Source organism: Pipra filicauda, unplaced genomic scaffold, assembly GCF_003945595.2.
Source record: "Pipra filicauda isolate LSUMZ 115617 unplaced genomic scaffold, ASM394559v2 scaffold44_size3831614_pilon, whole genome shotgun sequence".
In the NCBI taxonomy this organism is placed as follows: domain Eukaryota; kingdom Metazoa; phylum Chordata; class Aves; order Passeriformes; family Pipridae; genus Pipra; species Pipra filicauda.
In genome coordinates, this window is record NW_024104587.1 from 210,805 (window position 1) to 224,217 (window position 13,413).

Genomic DNA, 13,413 nt, shown 5'->3' on the forward strand with positions numbered 1-13,413 from the left:
CCAGACTGGGACTTACTCTGCCTTGCTGCGGACCCTTTTTCAGAAAAGATGGCACCTTGTCAGGTCACTGCTTGTGCTGAGACATTTCATCACCAGGCCACTTTGGCTCCATGCTGTGTTAGCCACTCGCCTGGAACCTGGATTTACTGCTTCCTCATCCTGGCCATAAAATGAGACATTGCTGAAACACCACTGCACAAAGAGGTCAGCAAGAGAGCGTTACCAAAAGGAAGCAGCAAGGGAATTTCCCTCCCTGCTCATGTTGCATCTTAGGGTTTGCTCTGTGTTTGGGCCATATGTGATCTGCACCCCAGGGGAACGCCCGGACATCAAAGGGTGACTTCTGGTGAGGATGAGCTCATTCGCTCCTGCTCGACCCTTCCTGCGAGGCAGAGGGGTGGGAGCTCCGTGATCACCCAGCAGCTCTTTCCCGGCTGGGGCTGTGAGTGTTTGGGGTGGGAACCCCACCAGCTGCAGCTGCTCTGGCTCTGTCAGGATCTGCTCTTCCTTCTCTTAAGTCTGCAAATTGGAAGGAGAATCACACCTCCCTTTAGACCCCTGAATCTCCTGTGCAGCCAGCATGGCACTCACCACTGTTCAGCCTGTCAAGGCAGCATCTCTCACTGGCGATGGGTCATCCAAAAAGCTTGCACACGGAATTTCAACACCAGGCTATGGGACTGGGATGCCCACTGAGCCACCTTTCCTCTGCAGCTGATGTTCATGGGCTTTGAAGTTAACATCATCCTCCGGATCCCCAGGGCAGCTGTGGAGTGCCAAGCCATACAGCTCATTTGTACAGCCCTGTCACAGCCCAGCACTTAGCTGAGCAATTACCAGAGCTGGCCACAGGACGAGAGAGCCAATTTCAGCACCACTCTCAGATTTTGTTGTTTGTTTCTTTTCCGAAGAAAACCAAACCTTCAGGTGCTGAGAGATGAGGGTTGGACGGTGTGCAGGGCATGGCTCGGGGCTGGAGAGCAGAGCTTCAAATGCTCTCTCTGCCTAAATTATTTTCTCTCCTGGACACTTCAGCATCCCATATCCCTGATGCTCCATCTGCAGACCCTCTCCCTTGTGTCCTCTCACCTTTCCTGGCTGTGGAAACCAGCTTGTTTCCAAGAAACATTTTGGCTGGGACAAAGTTTTCCACAATGTTGCAGCCAGGTCCAGCAGTTACTCCTTCTTCATCCAGACTCCTGGAAGGGCCCCTCCATGTGTCCAGGTTCATCACTGTATCCTCATCACCCTTTTTCAGAGCAGCTCAGTTTATACTTTTGATGTGGAGCTGCTCTTCTCTGAAAGAGCTTGGTGCCCTCTCTTTGACCAGCACAGCCCAAATCCATCTGGAAGAGGTGTCACAACACTCCTGTGCCTGGTGAGATCCTCCTGAGGATGGCTGAGCCACCTCCAGCCCTTGCACTTCCCATCCACAGAGTCGTTTGCCACCCAAACAGCTCCAGACCTTCCTTCCCTCTCTTGCAGAAGAACCATCAGGAGAAAGACTGGCAATTCCAAGGGGAACAAAGCCCCTGTGTGTTAGTGGACAGATCTGAGTAGTACCAATGGAACCTTCCAGGGTTTCCAAGCTCTGGCTGTCTGCCAAGGCAGTGTCGGTTCAGGTCCAACGAAAAGGGGGAGGTTTTGTCAACATGCACCCCAGGCTGGGGACCCACCAGGCATGTAACAGCACCAGCCACCTCTTTTCTGGCTTAGCAGTGGACAAGAAAAATTTTTCAGACTGCTGCCTCCTCCAGGAATATGGAGTGTTAATTATTATTAATGACTCTCTATGACTTTTATTCTTAGCAATTCTAATTAATTGGATTATTACTATTTCCTCTCCTGGAGATGCTGGGGGGGGGCACAAAGAAGTGACGGAGATTGCTTTCAATACAAAAAAGGGATAAGAGGGAACTCAGGCAGTTTTATTTGGATAATACAAAGTGGCAGAGGTGAGAGGAGATCTGGGAGACTGGTCCTAGAGGGAATAGGGATTTGCAATGCCAGCACCAAACCCACCACAGGTGGGAGGCTTCAATTCCATGGATGTTTTTTCTATTTTCCAGCTATAAAGATATAAAAGACTAACTAGTCCTTAGTCCCAAGACTCTTTATCTCCCTATGCCTGAATCAACAGTGAATACCTCCCAGTGGTTGGACAGGCAGTTCCCTCAAAGCTAAGGCCAGGAGAAAACTGGCAACAGATAGTCTCTGTACATGGTATGAGAGTGCCTTTGTTCTCAAATCTTTGGCCCGTCACACTCAGTCAGACATCCCATGGAGATGCCCAATGCACCTTTCCATCACACCAGTTCCTCCTCGCCTTTAGCTTGGGATGAGACAGTCTTCCTTGTGGGGAGACCCATCATTAAATAAATGGCACAGCACCAGTTCACCAAAAATAACTCTGAAGAAAGAAAAAGAGAAGTGCCATGTGTGTGGACACGTGTGCACGTGTGTGTGTGTCCACAAAGCCATTTGCTGTTTAGGTGTCAGAAATAAATTTTACCACTGGAGTCTGCAGCATCTGATTAGTGAATTATTCAGTTTGGAGATTGCCTTTGCCATGACCTCATTAGTAACCCCGAGGTGAGCGGGACGCATTAGACTAACCACCAGGCTGTCACTGAGGAGCAGAACTGGGGCATTAAAATGGATTAAAGTGCTTTACCAAGAAATGCGGTGGAACTCATAAAAAAAAAAAAAAAAAAAAAAAAAAAATAAAGAAGACAAAAGGGAAAAGAGAGAGGGGTAGATGGGGGAGAAAAGAAAGAAACACCAATAAAATAAATAAACAAACCATGCTGTTAAGCTGGCAGCCTGAGGATAAACAAGCAAGCAGGTGGAGGGGTGCAGGGGTTCCAGTGTGCTGGCAAAGCATGAACCCTCACTCAGAAGCCAGGGCAGATCTGCGGTTGGGAAGAGGCATCTGCAGGGCTTTTCACTTCTGCTCTGCCAAGGGAGCCCAGCATCTGCTAAGTTAAACCACCCCTTAGGCTGCCAGCCAAATCCCCTGGCTGCCCAGGAGAGCCTCCTTTTTGACCTGTGTTGGGCTGAAACCCAACTGAGCCTTGGACCTCCTCTAGTCACGGCAGGTGATGTGGGGCTGAAAGAAGGTTCTCACATGAATCTGACCTCTGAGCACTGATGCCCATGTTGAGATCCTCAGTTGCTGCTGGCCACAAACAGGAATCTGGTGGGAATGTGCACGTCCCCCACACTTGCCTGTGAGCGAGACTTACTAAGCTGACATGGGGAGAAAGATGCGGCCCACAGTGATCATTCACGGACCATGGGGACCTCCTTGAAGGGTGGCATGATAGAGGGAGGGAGAGGTGAGATACCCCATTTTGTCTTTTCCTGACAAGCCTACAGAAGGGAAAGGGGGATGGGTTTGTACCACGCTCCCTCAGGGTCAGCTATTCTTTCCTGGGGGGAGGCACTGGCTGATGTGAACAGCTTTCAGCTGGGGGTGGGCCCCCGTGACTGATGTGGTCACATTTGTTTGCTCAGCAGCAGTTGCAAATAATGGATGCTAAAAGGCTTTGTGGTTCATTGATGGCCATGCTCATAACCACACACTCTTCATCCAGTTCTGGGGGAGAAATGCAATGCTCTCCATATAACTTCTCGGCTCCTAAGCCCTACTTTCAACATGATGTGGCCTTGGTCCCTTGGTTGTGTGTGCAAGAGACCTTGTTGGTGAGAGATGCTCCAACTTGGTGGCTGGACCCTGAGAGAATATCATCCAAGGGTCTGTTCCTTCATCCACTACTGCAGCTGCTAGAAGCTTGGACTTGCACCCATGCACCCATGGCCTTTATGGGGTCTCTCTGTGGCTGTGCCTGATGAATACACTTGCCTCTCCCACTCTAGTGACAGTACTCAGAGCGTCTTACTGCCAACTCACATCAGGACCAGTCTTCAAAACGGGACTGTGGGATTTCTCTGTGACACCCAGTCCTCAGACGCATGGTGAGCTCCCAGGTGACTTCTCAAAACAGCCAAGTGTTTACTTTCCATCTAACTACATCAGTTCATCTTGTGCCCAGCTGTAACTGGGGAGACTGTCCCAAGTCATCCATCCCAGGACACCTCTGCACCCGGGCTGATCTCTGGGCCAATGCAGGAATGGGAGCTTATTGTGTGTCCCTTCTCTATGGGGTTTTGGACATTTGAGGCTATACAGAGAAGGGCTGACCCTGCCCCATTTGAATCCATCAGGCGTGCCCTGGCCTCTTCTGGGAGGCTGTAAGAGGAACAAGAAAGCATAAGGAGGGCAGGGCACAACTACCTGAGCTTTATTAGGTTTAATTGTCTCTATTTTATTATACGTGGATGCATAAAGAATGTTAATTGAATCGATTCCAAATACCCAGAGCAAACGAGCCACTCGATAGAGACAAGCTGAGAAGGGAGCAATTCAGGCTGTCAGTTCCCTGGGCCTTTCCTGAATCCTCCCTCCCCTTCCCACCAGGCGAGTACGGGAAATTTGTTCATTTATTGCTGCTTAATAATATATACTTATGCACTGTGTATCCCAAGCTATTTGCATTGTCAAGTCATGTGCATTGACGCGGAAGCTTTGCTTTCCCTGGTGTTGCTGCTGGTGTCATCTCTGAGCGTTTGCCTAACGATGACTTGATGAAGCGAAGGGAAAGACGCAGCAGAATTGAAAAATGGCTGGGGGAACCCAACCAGGGCTCTCTGTCACCATCCCAGAAATTGCTGGACTGAGTTAATTGAGCATCTAGCAGGGATATGCAAGCAGTACACCCTCTCCCTCCAATTAAAGCAGCCACATTGGCTTTGTTTTGAAGGCCAGCCAAATTTCACTTCACTGGTTTCCAGGATGGTTGTCCTAGTGGCATTCTCATCTCCCATGAAAAATTGCCCTTGCCTCATCTTAGCCCTCTCTAAAAAACAATCAGCTTAAAACAGAAGAAAGTACCATATCAGATAAACAGGACATTCCTGGAATTTCATTTTCCTTTTTCCCTTTGATCTGCTGTGTTGCCACAGACACAGAGAGACATGAAGGACCTTTCCCAGGATTGCCACCACTGTCTCAACAACTCCCCATTGGATTTGTGTTTCTTGACATCTTCTGAACTTGAAGACCAGGTTTGTGGAGTGAGTCTGAAGGACAGATCTGCTCCCTTATCTTATGCAGGGGTTTCTTTCTTCCATCTTGTGTTTCCCGGGGGAGCTGTTTGCAATCCATGTTTTCAGTGATGAACAGAGCTATAGATCGTGTCTCTTCACAAGGCTTCTCCCAGCCCCTGTTACTTGCTTAGTTACGTGGAAAACCCCTTCTACCTCCCTGGTCAGGGACACTGTTGGTGAGTCTCCTTTGCCCACAGCTGCCTATCACAGCTCCTGGCCAGGCAGCTCAACAGGTTGCAAGATACTGCATGTCTGCTCATGGGACACTGCTGGGGATGCAAGTGAAGATATGGGAGCATCCCTCAGGATCTTCAGGTGCACCCTCCTTGGCACTTTATTATCCATAAGGGACCTTGCTCATCAGCACAGATGGATTATCCTCTGGACTAAAGCTGGACCTTCCTCATCCACTCACTAGAGATGGGCACTTTGCAAAGTACCAGTGCGAAAATCAATACAGGACAAGAGCCCAACCCCATGTTTCCTACATCCCAGCCCAGCAGGCATCAGCACCCTCCCCATGCTGCTGTCCCCTTCAGCTGCAATCAGCACCCAGATCCACAGCCAGCCCTGGAGCATCCTCTTCCCAGCTCCCTGGCAGCCAGAAGGGGGTGGCATCAATCCCTGTCTGTTTTGTAAAGCAAGGCTGGAGTTTTCTCTTGGCCATTTGCTAAACAGCTGGAGTGCTCCCTGTATCCAAGGAAACCTGCCTTAACCTGCTGCTTACAGGGAGACTTCTGTTGGACAAGTTGCTCTCATCTCCCAGTGCTCCCAGGTTAAGGTTTTGGGAGGTCTGTAAGGTGAGATGCACCTGTCTTGTTCTTGCCCTCACAGCCTCTCCTGCTCTCCCCACTTTGAGAATTGAGCCTGTGTAGAACAGAATGGGAAAAGCCCTGGTTTCCTCATTTTTTTTGCCACTTAGTTGCAGTTTCTCAAAAACGGAGGCAGAGTCTGAAGGCTGTTTTTCTGTTTCTATTTCTTTTTCCTTTCTTCTTCTTCTTCCCCACTCCCAACAGTTCCAGTAGGCAGAGTGCAGTGTAACCACCCACCACAGAGATCCTCTGTGCTGCATCTTTGACTGGGGTCGGGTGCGGGAGCTGAGCATCACTGGGAGAGGTGGGTATGAGAACTTGGGAGGAGGTGGAAAGAATCAAAATCCAGGAACCCCGGAGAGGCTGGGAGAAACCTGTGAATTAGGCAGCGTCTGTGGCTGCAGCTAGGACCTTCCATTTCTCCCCCAGAGCAGGAAAGCCTGCAAGCATCAGGGACAGTAGAGAGCAAGCAATGCTCTCAGGTTTTTCTAGACTCTTTCTCCTCCACTGGCCAACGTTTGCTCTCCAGATGTGGCTGTCAGCAGCTCCTTGCCCTGCCAAGCCACTACTGCAGCCCTGATACAGAACTTTCCAGATGCTGTATCTCTCCAGAGTGCAGCTCTCTGCCCTGCCCTTCAGCACCTGAACCTATCCCATCCATCCCATTTTATCCCATTTTATGCCATTTTATCCCATCCCATCCCATCCCATCCCATCCCATCCCATCCCATGTAATGCTGTCAGCATCCCCCGCCCTGCATCCCTGCCCCTTTGTCCTGGTTGTCCCTTCTCCTCTCTAAAAGCAGCACTGATCTTAGCTCTCCTTCACAAAGCTCACAGTCCAAAAAAATCCCCCTTTCCTTTCCCATTTCTTCTGCTGTTTGGGAGGTGATTGCAGGCAGAAGTATAGGAGAAAATCATAGCCCTGTGGGATGGATCAGAGCAACTGTGAGCTCATGAGGAGACTGCAGGATGGGCTGCAGTGGTGGGAGAAGGTGGGGAAAGCCCAGGCAACAAGCCCAGGCAATTTTGCCCAAAGGCAATTGTGGCGGAGAAGGGCTGGGGGCCACACCAGCTTTCCCGAGGCCTAGGAGCCACATTTCAAGGGAAACAAAGACAAAAGAGCTTTTGTCCCCTCCCTGTCCCCATCCAGCTTGGCTACCCCAGCGTGAACCTGCTTCTGGGATCGTCCCCACTGCCCCTGTGCTGACGGGCACGGCTCTGGTGCCTTCTTTGGCTCTGGTACCACCTCCCTCTTCACCAGCACATCCTGTTAGTGCATTCCCGAGCACCTCCGGGAGGATAAATGGTGCTCTGGGAGCCGGAGGCTGCTCCTCTCCCTCCAGCAAACCCATAATGTGTGGCACAGTAATGGCCGGGCTGTGCTAAAAGCCTCTGCCTGCCCGCGCTGGAGCGGGGCCGGCGCTTTCCCAGAGCCGGGTTAATGCAGCGGCAGCTACAGAAGCGCAGCCCTAAGCAGGGTTAACACGCTGCTCCCCCCCCACATCCCCGCGCTGCCGGGAGGTTAAACCCTGCCTTGGCCTCGCAGGAGCTCGTCTTCAAGCCAAGGCGAGAGTGCCGTCGCTTCCCGCTCTCAGGTTAAGCATTTCTTTGGCTTTCCCTAAGGTGGCAGTGCGAATCCCGGCACTGCAGCATCCTCCCGCAACCCACTCTTTCAGCTCTGCATCCTCTAAGGTGTCCGTCTGCTTTCCCAAAGCATCCAGAGCTGTGTTTCATGGCTTTCTCCCCCTCTGTATCATCCAGCAGCCCAGCTGGGACCCAGGGCACCGCAGCACCGGTGACACCACCCACGGCAATGCTGGTACACGTGCAGGCCCAGGGAGGAGGATGTGCTGGGACACTGACAGTGAGGAGCAGCTTGAACACAGAGTTGGGAGGGCTGACAATCTTCCAGGGTCTGGTCAACAGGAGGAGACATGCTGGAGAGGCAGAGAAAGCTCAAAAAAAACTTATCTCGATTTTCCACCAATAGAGAGAAATAAAAATGTTGCTTTGTGTTGGTGTGGAGAAGCTTTATAAGGTGATAAGAGGGCGTCAGGAAGCCTGGGAGGCAAGTAAAGGACACTTTAAATGCCAGCCTGGTGTTTTCACTCCTGGTTTGCAGGATGTCTCCCCAGCATTGGTTGTGCAGTGCAGTTTGACTCAGGCTGACTGAGGGAATTGTGTCCTGCAGGGGCAGGTCCTGGCCATGGCAGCAGGTTGGCTGCTATGCCTGGGGAGCCCCACTGACACCCTGTACCCCTGAAGATGCTGGGACTTCCCATGGGGTCTCCTCCACCTGTAGCAAAGACCTAACCTCTTTTAGAAGTTTCAGTGTGCAGTTCATGGAGGGAGTTGCCGACTGTGTGATCCTCTGGCCTTCCAGGGCACGGTGACCAAAGCAGGTTAAAAACGATTGGGTTGGCAAAAATACCCTGTAATTTCCTCTCTCTCTGATCACAAAGTGCCCCCCTAGGAATGCCAGGCAGCCCTGGGCAGCAGGCACAGATTTGGATTTACTTCTGTTGTTCAGACCAAACAGCTGCTAAGGGCGTCAGTTATACAGACATGATGATGTTGTCACTTTATGTATCATTTTTATTTCATTGCTCTCCAACGTTTGTAATACCCCGGAGCTCAGAAGCTTAAATAACAGCTCTCCCCATATTGATTTTATCTCTTGCCATTTGGCACTCATTCATTCCTTTCCCTTTGAGTTCCTAATAACCAGGATTTTAACTGACCAACATCCCTTTCCTTGCCTGGGCAGTGGCTGTGGCCAGCCAGAGATGGTAGGGGAAGGGATGGCAGCAGGACAGTAGTTTTCTTGGGGTCCTCAACAGGTGGGGTTGATGCACATGGGATGCTGCTGCACCTCTTGGACTCCTCCTTAACTATAAAATTAGCACCAAGACAAATGTTGCAGTAACTCTGAAGAAAGTTGTGTTTAGGTTCCTACTGGACCTCTCTGGTGGGATTTTGGGGATGGAACAAAGAACCAGATGTGCAGAGGCAAATATTCCATAATATGTCTTTTCTTGCCAATGCAAACTGCCTATGAAGTGACCACATGCTCTTCATGTGTATCCCCTGCACAGAGGTGTGCTGGCTGCCCAGCCTGGGGCTCCCATGTCTGAGCTGTGGGACTTGGACTTTGGATCATACAGTCCCTTGTGTTCCTGCTGCTCTGGTTGGTACATGGTGGTGTGTTTCACCTGCTTTCCCTGTGGGTTCGTAGTGGTGGATCTGGGTCCGGAGCACCCAGAGCTGTCAGACCCCCAGAACAACCTGCTCTGTCCTCTCTGGCAGATCTCACCCACCAAAACCACAGAAACACTTTGTGTTGCAGATGGGGAGACAAATAGCACCAGGAGCACCTGGGGAACCTCCAGGAGGACACAAGGAGAAGTGTTGGAAGAGAATAAACAGGGATGGGCTGCTGAGTCCAGTGAAATGGTGTGGGCTTGTGGCAGGATTGGTGAGAGCAGGAGCTCTGCTCTAGCCAGCATTAACAGGTAGCTGGTGGAAATATTTATCTTAACTTTGTTAGATGCTCTGACGGGGGGGGACACTGACAGTGAGGAGCAGCTTGAACACAGAGTTGGGAGGGCTGTGCTGACGGAGGTGAGGGAGTGAGGGGAGTCTTGTAGCATGATGAAACAACTGCTACTGAATCTGCCTGCTCAGCACAGCAATGTTTGAACACATAGACAGATCACACTGGCACAGCCTGGTCTGAAGGCTCAGCTTATCTGTTTGGTTGTAGAAGTTCCATTTGGATAATTTGCTTGTGAGCAGCTGACAGAGACGGCTGCTGGACCCACCTCTGTCTTGGTGGGAAGCAGGTCTCTGTCCAGATGCTCCTCATTACAGCAGCAGGGAGAACCTGGTGTCATTTTGTCTCTCCTTGGTAGTTTCGGCTATAGGGGCCGTCTCCAGGTTTCAGCTGTGTACTCTGTTCTGTGCATTTGCAAAAATAAAGAGATCCTTTAATATTTAATCAGTCATTAGGCATTTTTATTTATTTTACTCAGCTGAACTGCATCACAAGTGTTTCACTGGTAAGTGCTTCATTGTGGAAAACTGCTGGGGGAGAACTCTCCAGTGTTTGAGATTTTGGACCAACTCAGCTCCATCTTACAGAGGTATGTCTCTATCCCTCTGCAGAGCTTTCCCAGAGCCTCCCCAGCTCCCCAGGAGGAGCAGGGCTGTCAGGGCTCTGGTTAATGCTGCTCCATCCAGTGTTGATGCATTTGGCTATCACAAACCACAGCCTTGCCTGGCAGGGGAGTAGGTGCTGAACCAGGGGAGGGGGGAATGGGAAGATGGGCTCTAGGGATCCCAGCCCAGTGAGAAAGTGGGTTGTGTTTCACATTAGCTGATGCTCCTGTGTGGTTTCTAGCACTAGCCCAAATGCAGAGGCTTGTGGCAAGCCAGCTTGGATATGCAGTTGGCATAAATCATGTCAGAAAATCTTTCTCTGTGAGGATAGGGAGAGCCTCTTTTCAGACTGGTGGGGTGATGGGGGAATTGCTCAGTGCTGAGAATTGCTCAGCAGTGGGCTAAAAGGTGTGGACATTTACTCTCTCCAGTAGAATGAAGATTTATCCGCACTGTGAGATCTTGAGCTTTGGCTTTTCCCCACTGGTATTAGAAGTGTCAAAGCAGGGATGATACAGCTGCCAATGTAGAGAACAATATGGCAGTGCTGCCCAGACATCTTCAGGGCTTGCTGGTGTCCTCCTCTGCTTTCCTACCCTGCAGTGTGTCCTGGATGAGCATGGGGACCCTGGAGCTTGAGCTACTGGTGCCTGTCACCAACTAAAATAACACAAGAGATAATTTCAGTTATTTGGTATGTTGAGCTTTGGACAGGTGAATGTGAGATTGGTAAGGCTGCTTTTGGGAAGGCAGTGATCTTTAGCAAGGGACATCACTGGAGAAGGAGCGAGGCAGGAGTAAGGAAGCAAAACTGCCTGTTCAAGGAGAAGAAAACCTCCCTGCTGTTCTGTGTGCAGATGTCTACATCCTTTGTTCATCTGATGGGGCAGATCTGTGGATCATCAACAGACACAGTTGAATGGAGCCATGATGCACAATCTTGCCTTAGTGATCCTGAGTCTGTGTGTAAGGGCTGGGGTTGAGATGAGCACTTCTTCAATCCAGCCCCCAGGCCCTAGCCAGTGGCCAGTAGCCAACCCATCAGGAGCTGGGGCAGGCCCTGAGCACCACTGCTGTTGGAGGAGTAGAAGGCCTTGTGGTGGGATTTCACCCACCAGGCACAGGAGGGGGTGGGGGACTTGGATGCTGGTGATGTGCTCTCACTGCACAGCTCCTCCGTGACGGTCTCTCACGGCACATCCCCATCCACAGTCATGCTCTTGTTCATCACCTCCAACCACTGCAAATGCCTGCAGCCCTCTGCTCCTTGGCCCCCAATGGTTATCCCAGCTGGCTGCTGCCCACGCATGTCCCTAATCCTGCAACCTGCCTGCCTGATAAATCTCACCCTCCTCCTCCTGATTCTCCATCTTTCTCCCTAATCCACACCTCATCCTCCTGCAGCCTTGTTACAGCCAGCCCCCTGCCTCCTGCCCCCACTTTGTTCACCCCACACTTGCCTTGGAAGGCTAAAATAAGCTCTACCTGGAGCGTGTTCAAAACCTAATGTACATCCTCCCTTAATTATTGATTTGTTTATTGCAGACACTCTGGCAGGACATTGGCCACAGCTCATACACCAGGCTCCTGCCCTCGGTTCCCCTTGAAGCTCACGGGGGCGGAGGGCAGCGTTAGAGGGATGACCTGAGGACCATGTGCCCCACCTTGAGGACAACATCCCTCCGTCCCCACCAACACCTGTGTGCCGCCCCAGGGTCTCCCAGGTTAACCCCATTAGCCCAGTCTGTTTGAACAATGAAGGGCTTTCCTGCAGAGCCAAAACTAGAGCACCTCCCCAAGCCTCATCTTTCTCTCCAAGTGAGCAGAGCTCATGGGAACTGTTTCCCACAGCAAGGTCCCCTCCTGTGAGGTGGTAGCAACTCCCAGTGTGTGCCTAGGAAGTCTGGCACAAGGGATCAAAACACAGTTATGCCATTGAGCCCCAACTGCTGTCATCTCTGGGAAAGGAGAGATTAGATGCTAAATTAGTGGGATTGTTAACAACTCTGCAAAATCCAGTTCAGAAACAAGTGTGGCCGTGCCCGGAGAGGAGGGCTCAGAGGCATGGTCCTTCAACTGGGGCTGCTGCCAGCCTGTCACCCTCTGCTACGAGAGCTCCAGCTTTCAGGTGATGCTGGAGAGGCATCAAAGTAGGAAAACAGAGATGCCACCAGCTGCTGAGGAGGGAGAATCTGCATTTGCTTACTTTTCTCCAGAGTGCGGTGAGGTAGCTGGGACTGAGCATTCTGAGGTCCTGTTTGCCCAGTCCAGGGCTTCTGGCTAAGCCAGGATTTGTGGGTCATGGTTCCTCTGGGTTTGACATGGTCTCTTCTCCCTGCATGGTGAGATGGGAGTGCGACCAGCTGTCTCGCTTGCATCCATCACAGGATGAGGAGACATTTTAAGTAATTCAGGGTTTTCTGAATCCTCAGATGGACCAGAAAACCATTTCAAGCATCTGTTGCCTCAACTGATCCTTGGGATGAGAGTGGTAGTAGAGAATTTTGAAACGATACTCCTTTAGGGCTGCAGCCATCTCCCCACTCAGTTGTGGGGGCTGCAAGTTCCTCGACACTTGGGAAGCACGTTGGGTGCAAGTCATGCTGAGATGGGACTGTATGTCCTTTCTACACTAGAACCCCAACACCCAGGTAAAAGCTGCCTTCCCTACCCTGCTGTAGATAATAGCAACTTCACCAGATTTATTTGGGAAAACAACACCCTACAAAAAGACTTTGGTAAATGATTTTATGAAGGGTTGGTTATATTAGTTTCTTCCCTGCTTAACACTACTCTGGCACCTCTTCCCAAAGTCAACAGAGCCCCCAGGAAGGAAGGTCGGTGACTGATTTGGAGGCATAAACAGGCTGGGGAGACTTTCTAAAGCAATTTGACTTCCTCACAAAGGTGGATGGGGTTTATAGAGTGTGTTTCTCTGCAGGTGTGCAGGGAAGAGCTCAGGGCAAGGAGGAATCAATTCTCCAGTGAGTTGTGATTCAACTTGGAGGCTTGGTAGGGGCCTGAAATGAGTGTTATTACCTCTCTGATAAGGTGTGTGTCACAGACACTGTTCCTTTTGCACAGTTTTCTCCCCACCATCTCAGCATCAGCCCAAGTTTCTGAGAAGAACACAGTGGTGTGGTGAGAATGCTCCCATGGGTGCAGGTGCCTCACTGGAGGATGGGGATACTCAGATGGAGCTTCACAATGCAAGGGAACAGGACTTGGCATGGATGTAGTTCTTCCTCTTGTTCTTAAAAGCACGCTTGAA